Source organism: Desmodus rotundus, chromosome 3 (assembly GCF_022682495.2).
Source record: "Desmodus rotundus isolate HL8 chromosome 3, HLdesRot8A.1, whole genome shotgun sequence".
Taxonomy (NCBI): Eukaryota; Metazoa; Chordata; class Mammalia; order Chiroptera; family Phyllostomidae; genus Desmodus; species Desmodus rotundus.
The window spans coordinates 75,830,453-75,845,016 of NC_071389.1; positions in this window are offsets into that span (position 1 = coordinate 75,830,453).

Here is a 14,564-nt window from a genome sequence, read left to right on the forward strand (position 1 = left end):
ACCTCATCGTGGTTTTAATTTGCATCTCTCTGATGGCTAGTGATGCTGAGCATCTTTTCATATGTCTCTGGGCCCTGTGTAGGTCTTCCTTGGAGAAGTGTCTATTCAAGTCCTTTACCCATTTTTTAATTGGGCTGTTTATCTTCCTGGAGTGCAGTCATGTGAGTTCTTTATATATTTTGGAGATTGACCCCTTGTCTGAGGTATCATTGGAAAATATGTTTTCTCATACTGTTGGTTCTCTTTTCATTTTAATGCTGTTTTCTTTATCATTTTCTTTATCAGTTATGTTTTGGTGAGGACAGGAAAATTAAATAGCAACCAGGGGAAGAGTAACAATGAAACAGATTTCTAGCAATTTCTCTAGAGTTGCTGTGTCCTCTATGGTAATATGGTAGTCACTAGACACAGGTGACTATAATAATTTAAATTTAATCTAATGTATTAATTACAACAAAATAAAGTGAACAATTTAGCTTCTCACTAGATACACTTCAAATGCTCAATAGTCACACCTGCCAGTGGTGGCTGCTTTGGACAGTACAGCATTTTGTTATTCTGTAGCTTGTAGGAGAAAAGGAGTTGAGAGGAGAAAAGGGTTCTACCACTTAACCAGCCCATTTCTGACACAATTCCCTCATCAGCATCAGCATCATCTATTATCTAAGTCTTAAAAACCACAGCCTGCAGGTCAAAATCATCAGCATTCTTATTTATGTAATATATTTATATGATAAGGAGGACAAACACTTTTCAGGTATTGCTAATGTTCAACTTTTTAAAAAATATATTATATTGACTATGCTACTACAGTTGTCCCAATTTATTCCCCTTTGCCCCTCTCCACCCAGTACCCCCCTCCTTCCAGAAATCCCTCCCATTTAGTTCATGTCCATGGGTCATGCATATTAGTTCTTTGGCTTCTCCATTTCCTACATTATTCTTAACCTCCCCCTGTCTATTTTGTACCTACCATTTATGCTACTCATTCCTTGTACCTTTTCCCCCATTCTCCCCTTCCCCTCCCCAATGATAACCCTCCATGTGATCTCCATTTCTGTGAATCTCTTCCTGTTCTAGTTGTTTGCTTAGTTTGGTTTTGGTTTTGTTATTCTTAGATTAAATTGTTGATAGTTGTAAGTTTTTTGTTATTTTATTATTCATAGTTTTGATTTTCTTTCTCTTAGATAAGTCCTTTTAACATTTCATATAATCAGGGCTTGGTGATGATGAACACCTTTAGCTTTACCTTGTCTGGGAAGCACTTTGTCTGCCCTTCCATTCTAAATGATAGCTTTGTTGTATAGAGTAATCTTGGATGTAGGTCCTTGCTTTCATGACTTTGAATATTTCTTGCCAGTCACTTCTTGCCTGCAAGGTTTCTTTTGAGAAATCAGTTGACAGTCTTATGGGAACTCCTTTGTAGGTAACTGTGTCATTTCCTCTTGTTGCTTTTAAGATTCTTTCTATATCTTTAATCTTTGACATTTTAATTATGAAGTGTCTTGGTATTGCCCTCTTTGGATCCAACTTATTTGGGACTCTCTCTGCTTCCTGGACTTTTATGTCTATTTCCTACACCAAATTAGGAAAGATTTCTTTCATTATTTTTTCAAATAAGATTGCAATTGCTTGTTCTTTTTTCTTCCTGACATCCCTGATTTGGATGTTGGCACTTTTGGAGATGTCCCAGAGTCTTCTTATTCTCTACTCATCTTTTTGAATTCTTGTTACTTCATTTTGTACAGGTTGACTATTTATTTCTTCCTTATGTTCCAAATCATTGATTTGAATCCCGCCTTCCTTCCTTTCACTGTTGGTTCTATGTGGGTTTTTCTTTATTTCACTTAGTGTAGCCTTCATTTCTTCTCTTATGTGTTTGCTGTACTCAGTGAGATCTCTAAGCATCCTTATCATCAATGTTTTGAACTCTGCATCTGATAGGTTGGCTATCTCCATTTCACTTAGTTCTTTTTCTGGAGTTTTGATCTGTTCTTTTATTTGGGCCATATTTATTTGTCTCCCCAATTTTATAGCCTCCTTGTGTTTGCTTCTGTGTATCAGGTAGAGCTGCTTTGGCTCTGTCTTGGTGCACCTGCTACATTGTAAGGGGTGGAGCCTTAGGTATTTGCCATGCTAGGGCAACCCACTTCAGTGCTTTGTGGGGCTGTATGTGGGGTAGGGGTCTGAGAGGGAACAATGACGCTTGCTTGGATTTGACTCATTTCCCCCATTTCTTGTATGCAACTGGCACCATGTAGCTGCTGCTCTGGTGCTGAATCCCAGAGTGGGTGGGTTTGCATATGATCAAGCGCCGTTCAGGTCCTTTAAACGAACTCTCCTGAGAGACCAGCAGTTTCTGTCGGCCCAATCCTCACTGGTTTTTTACAGCTGAAGTTATGAGGCTTTATTTTTCTGGTGCTGGAACATTAGGTTGTGTGGTATGGCCTGGGGCTGGGATGGCTTGCTCCCCAGGTGTCTTTCCTGGTTTTTATTCACCACGAGTGAATGTAGGGCTGCCCATGCCAATGGATGCCACTGCGGCTGCCTTGGTCTAGCAGACACACCACACCCTCTCCACACCTGCTCCCCATCTCTGCCCCTCTTGCCTGTCTGGATGAATGTTTCTTCTTTAAATCCTTGGTTGTTGGACTTCCATACAGTTCAATTTTCTGGCAGTTCTGGTTGTATTTTGTTTTGAGATTAGTTGTGATCCTTGTGGTTGTGCAAGGAGGTGAAGCTTGCCTACCTATGCTTCCATCTTGGCTAGAAGTCCTAATGTTCAACACTTCTAGCAGCTTTATTGATGGGCAATTGACATAAAAATAAATGACACCTATTTAAATTGCATAATTTGTTAAGTTTTGGCATCTATATACACCTATGAAACCATCACTACAACCAAGATAATGAGAGTATCAATCACCGCCAAGGGCATCCTCTTCTTCTTTTGTAATCCTTCTCTCTTGCCTCCCCATGCCCTTTATGCCATTCCCAGGCACCTGTGCATCTGCATTTGGTTATTATTGGTTAGTTTACAATTTCTAGAATTTTATATAAGTAGAATCAAACAGATTGTGTTCTTTTTTTTGTCAGGCTTTTTTTTTTTTTTTTACCCAACATAATTATGTTGAGAATCACCCATATTCTTTTTGCTGTTATTTTCAATAAGTAGTATTCCATTTTATGGATATCCTTCAATTTGTTTATCCATCCGTATGTTGAAGGACAATTGGACAGTCTAAGGATATACAAATACAATTGTTGTGAACATTTGTGTACAAGTCTTTGCATGAACATGTGCTTTACTTTCTCTCAGGTAAATATATAGGAATGGAATGACTAGGTCATATGGTACAGGCATTTTGAAAATTTTAAAGAAACAGCCAAAATGCTGTCCAAATTGGTTGTAACATTTTTATTCCCACCAGTAGTATATGACAGTTCCAATGTTCTGGGTCCTCATCAGCGCTTGGTGAGTTCAGTCTTTCTAATTTTAAGCATTCTGATCTCTAGTAAACATTCCCATTGCTCCCCATCTAAGCTTTTTTTTTCACCTGACAGGCATGTTTGAGCACATGACATTGATTTCTTGTTATTTTTTAATTAAAGTCACCAAATGATAGTGATTGATTTGTGGGGGAATATATGAAATAACATCAATATTTACTTTATGATAAGGTCTTAGCCATGGGAATTAAAAAGAAAGGGTGGAAGAGGGATTTTTTTATAGGTCTGGATGCAATCTTCTTTAAAGACTTGATTACCTATTGTGGATAATGTACTATTCTTATATTTTGCATATGAAACCCTATTTAAGGGTTAATAAAGCACAGAGGTAGTTTTATATAAAGGGAAAATATTTAAGATAACTTAAAATTTTAAATAAACATACTCTTACAAAATTTAAATAGTACATAACTAAGAGTAGAAGGTAAATTGTAAATACCTTCTCCCACCTCAGCTACTTCAAATTTTCATTGTATCACTGCATACAATCATGATGAAAAGCTGTGTGAGTTTGTTTAAAGACAAAAATGTCTTTAAATAAAATAAGCACAGTTAAAGATGTTCAATAGCAATCATAAGGAAATGCAAATTAAAATAATAATGAGATACAATCCTTTAAAATGGCTAAAACAATAAAAAGAAAAACCTGACAATATCAAGTACTGACAAAGATGAGGAACAACTAGAAACCCCATACATTGGTGGTGGGAAAGCAAAATGACACTGCCATTTTAGAAGAGAAGTATGGCAGTTTTTAAAGTTAAGCATATACTTACAGTATGACCTGTCAATCCTACTCCCAAGTAACAGAGCTCATGTTTATATAAAACCTATACAGGAGTGTTTGTGGTGGCTTTATTCATAATTGGTAAAACTTGGAAACAACCCAAATGTCCCTCAACTGGAAAATGGATGCATAGATTGTGGTCTAACTACATAATGAACTCCTGCTGAGTAACAAAAAGGAATCAACTAGTGATACACCAAATAAGAGAGATAAATCTAAATATAACACACTAACTTAAAGAACCCAGAAATCAATGTCAGGAGGAATTTGTCACGAATGCATGGAAATCAAACATTCCACTCCTAAATAAATAAAAAGAAGAAATTCTGAAAGAAATTTAAAAATGCTTTGGGATTCAGGAAAAGAAAAACACAATATAAACTTAAAGCGTATATGACAAAAAAGTTCTTAGGAGGAAATTTACACCTGTAAAAACAACCACATTTTAAAAAAAGAAAAAAACCTCAAATCAATAGTATAACCTCAATGTTAAGAAAGTAGGAAAAAAACAATATAAATGCAAAACAAAAGGAGGGAATAAAATAATAAAGATTACAGTAAAATTAAATAAAATAGTGAATATAAAACAATAAAGAAAACCAACAAAACCGAAGTAATTTCTTTGGAAGAGTGAAAAAATGTCAAGCCTTGAGGTAGACTGATCAAGAAAAAAACAGACATAACTCAAATCACTAAAGTTTAAAAAGATAGGACATTATTATTGATCTTATAGAAATAAAAATAATTATACAAGACTAGTACAAATAATTGCACACCAACAAATTAGATAACCTAGATGAAATGGACAAAATTCTACAAAGACACAAACAGCCAAAACTGACTCAAAAAGAAATAGAAAATCTGAATAGATCTATAAGAAGAAATAGTGAATTAGTAATTAAAATTTTCCAAAAACAAAAGTGTAAGTTTTGGTGACTTCATTGGTAAATTTTATTAAATAGTTCTGAGTAATGTACAATAAAAATACCAATAATACAAATTCTTCACAAACTCTTACAAAATAGGGTGGGGAGAGAACACTTTTCAACTCATTACATGAGACCAGTATTACCTGACACCAAAGGTAGACAGACATCTTCCCAAAAGAAAACTACAGACTAATATCCCTTGTGAATATAGATATAAAAATCCCCAACAAATGCTAACAAACTGTATCCAACAACATGTATAACCATGGGTGATTTATCCTAGGAATGAAGGCTTGATTCAACATAAGAAAACCAGTGTAGTACACCACATAAATACAACAAAGGACAAAAAGCATGTGATCTTCCCTATAGATGCAGAACAAGCATTTGACTAAATACAGCTCCCTTTATAATAAAAACATTCAACAAAGTAGGAATGGAAGTGAAATTCCTCAACCTGATAAAGGTCATCTATAAAAAACCACAGAGAGCATTAAAATTAATGATAAAAGACTTAAGTTTTCTCTATAAGATCAGAAAAATACCCCTAAGATACTCTTACTATTTCTGTTTAACATTATACTGGAGGTTATAACTAGGGCAGTAAGTAATTTTTTTAAAAAAGGTCATCTAGATTGAAAAGAATTAAAACTATATGTCAAAATGACATGACCTTGAACATAGAAACACTAAGAAATAAACACAAAAAAACTATTAGAGCTAATGAATAAGTCAGCAAGGATGAAGGATATAGTATCAAGATACAAAAAAATAGATTTTATTTTTAGCAATGAAAAATCTGAATTGCAATTAACAAGACAATTCCATTTACTACATCAAAAACAATAAAATATTTATAAGTAAATTTACCAAAATTAAGGCAAGATTTATACACTGAATTATAAAACATTATTAAAAATAATACAGAAAATCTAACTAATTGGAAAGATATCCCCTATTTCTAGATTAAAATACTTAATATTGTTAAGATGCCAACAGCCCTAAATAAATCTACAGATTCAACATAATCTTTATAATAATCCCAAGTTCCCTTTTTGTAGAAATTGACAAGTGAATTGGAAAAGTCTTGTGGAATGGCAAGAAACCCAGAATAGCTAAAAACAACAACAACAACAACAACACACACACACACAACAAACCTTTAAAAACACAAAGATGAACTAATCATATTTTTTTATTTCAAATTGTAGTCAAAAACTGAAAGAAATCAAGCCAATATGATACTGGCATTGGCTAGATGTATAGATCAATAGAAGAGAATTGAAAGTCCAGAAATAAGCTTTTATGTTTATCAGCAATTGATTTGTGACAAGAGTGACAAGAGTCTTCAACAAAGAGTTGAAACTAGCTATTACTGAGGCAACTGGATAAATTTATACAAAAGAATGAATTTGGACCTTTAGTTCATACCATATACAAGCATTAACTCAAGATTGGGCAAAAAACTAAATATAAAACATAAAACTATAAAACTCTTTTTCAAAAAGCATAAGTATAAATCTTTAAGATATTAGATTGAACAATTTTTCTTAGCTATGACACCAACAGTATAAGAAACCAAAAAAAAAATAGATAAATTGTACTTCATCAAATTCAAGCATTTTGTGCTTCAAAGAATACTACTGAGAAAGTGAAAAGAAAAATTAGAGAGTAGGAGAAAATATTTGCAACTCATGTATTTGATAAAGGCCAAGTACCCAGATATATATGGAATTTTACAACTCAGCAATAAAAAAACAAATAATTAAAATTAGCCCAAATGAGGACATTTCTCTAAAGAAGGTATACAAATGGCTGTAAAGCATATGAAAGATGTCCAACAATATTAGTCTTTAGGGAAATGCAAATCAAACCACAATAAAATACCACTTCAAACTCACTAGAATGGCTAAAATAAAAAAGACAGACAATAATAAGTGTTGTTGAGGATGTTTGGAAACTGGAACTCTTACACATTACTGTTGGACTGCAAAACGATGTAACCACTTTGGAAAACTGTTCAGCAGTTTCTCAAAATGCTAAACATAGATTTTTCTTATGACCCAACCATTCTACTTCTAGGTATCTACTTGAGAGAAATAAAAACACATGATCATGTAAAAACATGTGTGCTAATTTCATAATAACATGATATCCAAAAAGTAGAAACAACCCAAATGCTCATCAGTGGGTAAATGGATAAATAAAATGTGTTATATTCATACAACAGAAAATTACCCCTGAAAAGAAATGAAGTACTGATACTGAGTACAAAATGGATGAACATTGAAAACATAATCTAAGTGAAAGAAGCCAGATGCAAAAAACTACATATTGTACGATTACATTTATGTGAATTGTCCAGAATAAGCAAATCCACAGAGACAGAAAGTAGATTGGTGGTTTCCAGGATGGTGAGAGCATAATAGGGAACAACAGTTAATGAGTATGGGTTCTTAGAGGCCTGATGAAAATGTTCTAGGATTAGGTGGTTTTGATTTATTTTTTCCATATGGAATGAGGCAAAAGTTCAACTTCACTTTTTTGTGTGAATATCCAGCTTCCCCAGTACCATTAGATGAAAAGATTATCCTTTCCCCATTGATTGGTCTTGGTACCCTTTTATAAAATCACTTGACATGCACATGAGGGTGTGTTTCTGGAAGTTTTGTTCAGTAAGTTTTGAAGTCAGGAAGTTTGAGACTTTCAGCTTCATATTCTTCAAGTTTATTTTGGCTATTCTAAGTCTCTTGAGATTCCATATAAATTGTAGAGTGAATTTTTCTATTTCTTGAAAAAATCATTGGAATTTTAATGGAAACTGCACTAAATCTATAGATCACTTTGGGTATTATTGGCATCTTAACAATATTTAGTCTTTCAATTTATGTGTTACAGAACCAGCCAACAGTGTTCTGGAACAACTGTGGGGTTCGGTTGTCCATCACCAGAAAGCATGACTCCAAAAGCAAGAGTTTGGTGAAAAAGGTAAGGGGTTGTTTATTTAAACATTATACAGATTTAGAATTATGGCAGATTTCTGCTGTTAAGTCCCGCTCCCTTTCAAAACACCCCAAAACAAGTAACCCTGCCTCCCTCTGCCTTGCCACACAAGTTTCAGAATATACCACTTAGAAGTACCATTTTTCGGAAAAACAGAAGTCTGCTGCTTAGCATTTCCTGTCACAGGTCAGCTCCAAGCATCTCTCACATGCCTGTGTGCTTGGCCAGGTAGGTCCCCGCAGCTCCGCCAGCTATGTCCGCAGCCTTAATCCAATCTCCAGACCTTGTGGCAGGCCCCTGTTACTTGATCTGCTCAAATTTTAAATACCCAGCTCAGAATTTTCTGTGTGGCCAAGCATCTGGTTCTTCCTATGGTACATTAGTGTCTGCCATTTTTGTCAACTCCCCAATGTCTTTGATCCAATTTCAGCTGCCATCTTTAGTCATGGCAAGAGTTATCAGTGACTCACAGGCATCTGGGGTGGGCATCTACCCCCACAGCTCACTCAGGCACTGTATGAGCTTCCCCTCTGGCCAAGTCACAAGTCACTCTGCCCAGTCACTCAGCTGGTGAATGTTCTTAACAGTCATGTACACCATTTGCAGCTTCTACATTACTTCCTTTCAGGAAGGCTCAGGCTGTTAATTTGCCTTTGGTAATGCAATGTGCCTTAAACGCTATACTTTCTGCTTTTTTGGACATTCTTTCCCCTACCATTATACAGGATTTGTGGTTCCCTAATTTTCAAGGGCCCACTCTCTGTACCCCGTTACAAATGATCATGGGATATCTTTCTATTTATTGATGTTTTCTCTAATTTCAGCAACACTTTGTAATTGTTAGTGTACAAGTATCTTGTTTTTTGGTTAAGTTTATTATTGAATATTTTAATCTTTTCAATACTATGACAAATGAAATTATTCTCTAAATTTTCTTTTCAGATTTTTTTATTATTACTGTATAAAAATGGAACTCATTTTTGAGTCTTGATTTTGTATCTTGCAACTTCGCTGAATTTGTTTATTAGTCCCAATACAGAGCTGGGCAAAAGTAGGTTTGCGGTTGTGAGTATACAAGTTTATTCTTGTATTATTATTTATTAATCATTGTATTTCTTATTTGTATTACAACTGTAAACCTACTTTCGCCCACCCCTGTATTCCTGCATTGTGTACGTGTGTGGAATTATTAGGGTTTTCTGATCATGTAATCTGTGAGAGAGAGCACTTTACTTCTTTGTTGCCAATTTGGATTCCTTTTATTTCATTGTCTTACCTCATTGCTCTGGCTAGGACTTCCAGTTCTATGTTGAATAGAAGTGGCAAAGTCGGCGTCCTAGATCTTAGAGGAAAAGCTTTCAGACCTCCATCACTGAGTATGATGTTGGCTGTTCATTTTTCTTATACAGTCCTTTATTATGTTGAGGTACTTTCCTTCTATTTTTAGTTTGTTGCATATTTTTTATCACAAAAAGCTGATGAATTTTGTCAAATGCTTTTTCTGCATTAATTAAGATGATCATGTAGATTTTTCTCTTCATTGTGTTAATGTGGTATATTATAGTGATTGATTTTTATATACTGAATCATCCTACATAAGTTTTTGATTTGTAATCTAGCTGATATTGAAGGGTGAGCCAATACAATATATACTATAATGACTAACTTTGACTACTTAAGAAATCATTCAGCTTTTGTATGTCTTCTTCCTGCTTATAATTTTTTTCTTATAAGATTGTTTTTCAGGATTATTGAAGTACATCATTCTCATTTTATGTAACTTAAGATATTTTAGAGAGGCATAAAGTGAATTGGTAAAAGAATTAGAATGAAGTATTTAGAGAAACTATTTATTACTTTAAAGAAAATTCTCGAGATGATTTCAAACTTGTGAAACAATGTAATTGTATAATACCTTAACAGATCTATTCAATTGTAGTGACAGATATGTAATTTTCTCTTTCTGGGAGATTTTTTAGCTCTTGATATTTTGAAATTTAACTTTCTCTTTAAAAGTTGAGAAGCGGGCATGGTATGCCAGGGGGTGTCCTCAGCGGCCCTCCAGACTGGAGGCGCGGGGCACGTGTGCTTTTGTAGCAACGCTCGACTGAAATACATAACGTGTACAATTTGAATTTTCCTAGTAATCACATTTTTAATAGTAAAAAAGAGGGAAGTTAATTTAATATGTTTTACTTAACAAAACATATTTTGAATAGCACTCAAAATGTAATCCAATTAATCTTGCATAAAATTTCTTTTTGAGATCATTACTGTATTAATTCTTTGAAATACAGTACGGATTTCACACTTGCAGCACTTTTCAATTTGTACTGATCGCATTTCAAGTGCTCGTTAGACCCGTGTGGCTAGGGCAATAGCGCAACTCGAGAGTTCCACATCTCTTGAATTTACAATAGCAGAATTTTTGTACTTATGGAGTCACATTGTGAAATACCTGACCGTATCTCAGCATAATATTTGCGAAGGCCCTCCAAGAGGGGAGAGACTGAGGGTTGATAAGAAGTGGTCATCTCACTACTTGCTCAGAATTTGGGGTCTATTGCCAGCCGCCCAGAATCCTTGGATGAAGTGTTTTATTTATAGACGTTGTTGGTTCCTGATTGTTTTTTCCTTTTTCCTTTTTTAAATCAGAAAGTTAGTCTTCTGGTAGTGCTCACTTCGTGGTTAATACAGGTGCCACTCATTTCCAATTCATAATGTTTGGCCTCAATCAAAAACATTTTAATTTAATTTTAAATAGGTATACAAATGTCCAAATGATAAAGAGGCATGTATAGTGGGAAGTCTCTCTGTTCCTCTGCCTCCCGTCAAGGGTCCCAGACCGTACTTTGTGACCCTTGCTATAGATCAATGGAATAGAAGTGTGAGTCCAGAAATAAACCCTTCCTTTAAAGCAAATTAATTTCAACAAAGGTGCCAAGACAGTTAAATGAAAACAGCATAGTCTTTTCAATAGTAATGAGTCCACTATATCCATACACAAAAAAGGAAAGCATGCAATATGTAAATAATATAGACCAACAAACATGGAATCTTACTTCACACTATACTAAAAAATTAGCTCCAAAGAAGCTAATGGTTAAACCTCTGCAAAAAAAATCATGGGAATAAATTTTTGGCCCTTTGTGTTAGCAAAGAATTCAGCCATGACACTAAGAGCACAAGCTCTAAACCTAAATACATTGATAAATTGGACTTTATTAAAATTAAAAATGTGGGCTTCAAAAGGCAAGATTAAGAAAATGAAGAGATAAACTTGGAAGAAATATTTTTAAATCACATATCTGATAAAGGACATGTATGTAGAGTCTGTAGAGAACTCTTACAACGGAAAAATAAGAAGACAAACAACCCGATTAAAAATGGACAAGAGACTTGGTATGTTTTACCAAACAAGACATATGAATGGCTAGTTGGCACATGGAAAAGTGCTCAGAATCATTAGTCCTTAGGAAAATGAACTTAAAATCTCAACAAGATACCAGTATATGCCTAGTAAGAATGTTTATCCTAAAACAGGACAAACAATACTGAGTACTGGCAAGAGCGTGGATAGACGGAACTCTCCTATGGGCGGGGGAGAGGGGGTGTTGTAAAATGGTACAGCCCCTTTGGAAAACAGCATGGCAATTTCTTTAAATGTTAAATATAAACATATGTGACTCCCATATTTTACTTCTTGGTATCTAACCAAGAGAAATGAAAACATGTACACAAAAACTTGTACATAAATGCTCTTACCAGCATTATTTGTAATGGCCCCAAACTGAAAACAACCAAGTTATCAACCAACACACAAGTGGATAAACAAACTAAGGTGTATGTATACAGAGGAAGTACTATTCAGCATTAAAAAAGAAAATACTGGTACATGCTTCAGCACAGATAAACTTCAAAAGCATTATTGTAAGTGAGCAAAGCCAGATGCAAAAGACTATATATTGCATGATTCTATTTATTTGAAATGTCAAAAAAAGGTAAGTTTAGAGTCAGAAAGCTGATCAATGTTTGCCTAGGGCCAGTGCTGGGATTGGAGACTGATTGAAAATGAGCTTGAGGGGAAAAAATGGATTGTGATGGTTATATAATTCTATAATTTACTAAAACTCATTGAATTGTCTACTTATGATAGATAGATTTTATGGAATGTAAACTATACTTCAGTGAACTTCTTTTAAAAATTAGGAGTGTTTCCTCATACACCAAGACATCTGGATGTAGACGCTCTACATCTAGTAAGTGGTTGGACCGTGTTGTCAGGACTCATCGCTGTTTTTTTTCTTTCCAGTCTGCCATCCTGGTGTTAGCTTCCATCCTCACGCGCGTGGCCTCCTGAGCTAGCATGCTGCTTGCTGATCTAGGCGTTATATTCACCTTCAACTCAGAGAGAAGGGAAGGGGAGGAAAGAAAATGCTAATAGTTGTATCTGTTCTTTTTTCCCAGAAGATCTAAGTAGGCTCTAATTACATCTTATTAGACAGACCTGTTAAACATGGTTCATTTTGTTTTATAGCCTCTCTCCAGGAGGGCAAGGAGGAGATATTGGCATGATATGAGGATATTCTAACAAGAATTTCTGACACTCTTCTTTTCCACTTAGGAATAAATAATAGATTTCATTATATTGAATGCTATCAAACTATTTATGTAGATATGTTCTGGAGGAACGGGTGTCACTGGTATAGAAATCGTTATAAAGAAATCTAATTGTTTCTTCTTACAACCACAAAGCTTTGTTATGAAAGTTTCTTTTGTGATATAAAAATACAGATTCAACTTTACAAAGATGGGAAGGACCTCAAAATAAATATTAGAATAGCTGCAATTTTCATTCTCAAAATACTTTTTAGTAAGAATGCAAACTGAGACAGCTGATCAAAATAGTTGGCGAAAGGACAGGAAAAAGAAACAAATACGCCTTTATTTTAATGTACCAGGCCCCAACCAGCCTTAAATACCTCTGTAAAATCTTTTACGAAGGAAGATTCACTCCAGGTGTCAAATGTTATAGGCACTTTTTTCCACTCTAAATACCCAACTAAATCTGTTCCCCCACTTGCAGTTGAGGGGGCTTGTTTAACTCATCCGAGACTACAAGCATATCTCTTCCCAGCTCCAAGTTAACTGTTGCCTATGTTGGCAGCTTGACAACCACAGTAGGAGTATTTGTACCATAGAAATTGGCAAACACTAAAAACCAGTGTTGGTTTTTTTTCTTTCTGAGGGTAAACAACTACTAGCATTCTTCTGCCCACTTGCGTCAATTTTAGAGTGACAGTATCGCACACATACGCGACACAAATTTCTGCCTCTCAAACACAAGTCCCCAGAACAGATTTGCCTTTTCCTTTGAAGGGTTATCTTTTTCTAGTCGACAGCAGTGTGCACACCAATCCCAACACCAAAATCAAGGCAGCTATTGATTTGGCAATTTTATGGCTTACAAAAATTAAGCTAGGAAACATTAGGATGATTAATTTGATTTTATTTTGGTGGGAAAATGGTTAAAAAAAGTAAGTTCATGGCACAGTAGTTACCAACATGAAAACTTTCAGCAGAAAAGCTTCCATTGCCTTGGCCGAGTGGTTCAGTTGGTTGGAGTGTTGTCCTGTGTATGAAAAGGTTGCGGGTTTGATCGCTGGTCAGGGTGGGTACAGGAGGCAACCTATCAATGTTTCTCACATTGATGGGGTTTTTTCTCTCTTTCTCCCTTCTTCTCTCTCTAAAATCAATAAACGTGTCCTCCGCTGAGGACTAAGAAAAAGCTTTCATTATCATCAGTAAAACTGGCAGACATAGTACACAGTATTCTTCTCCACACAGGCCTAGTTGCAGGGCAGAAAATTTATCCACATCTCAGGCTTCCATTGTCAAGGAGGCAAGGGATTTTGTCTTCTCAAATATCATCAAAAACTACCATCAGAGAAGTATGTAAATATGGTAGAGGAGTTGCTACACCACTACTGCCAACATCTCAAACGGTAGCAGCCAGTCCCTGACACTAGGTGACGTTGCATGTTTGTGGTGGCCAGGGTGGAAGTGCGAAGGAGTGAAAAGGATCTCTACTCACCCCCACTGGGATGAGGCTGCGAGTGAGCACGAAGGATTCTATCCGCTTCAGGCACACAATTCTACTCCATCGTCAACAAGATTGGTCTAGACTAGATGTTCGTCATCTCTTTCAGGTCTGGAATTTTAGGAGGTACCAGTAATAAAGGAGTGTATGCACCATAGTCACTGAGACAGACATTCCCTGGACCACCTATACTTCTTCCTATGCCTATCGTAAGACTATCATTCTCAATAGAATT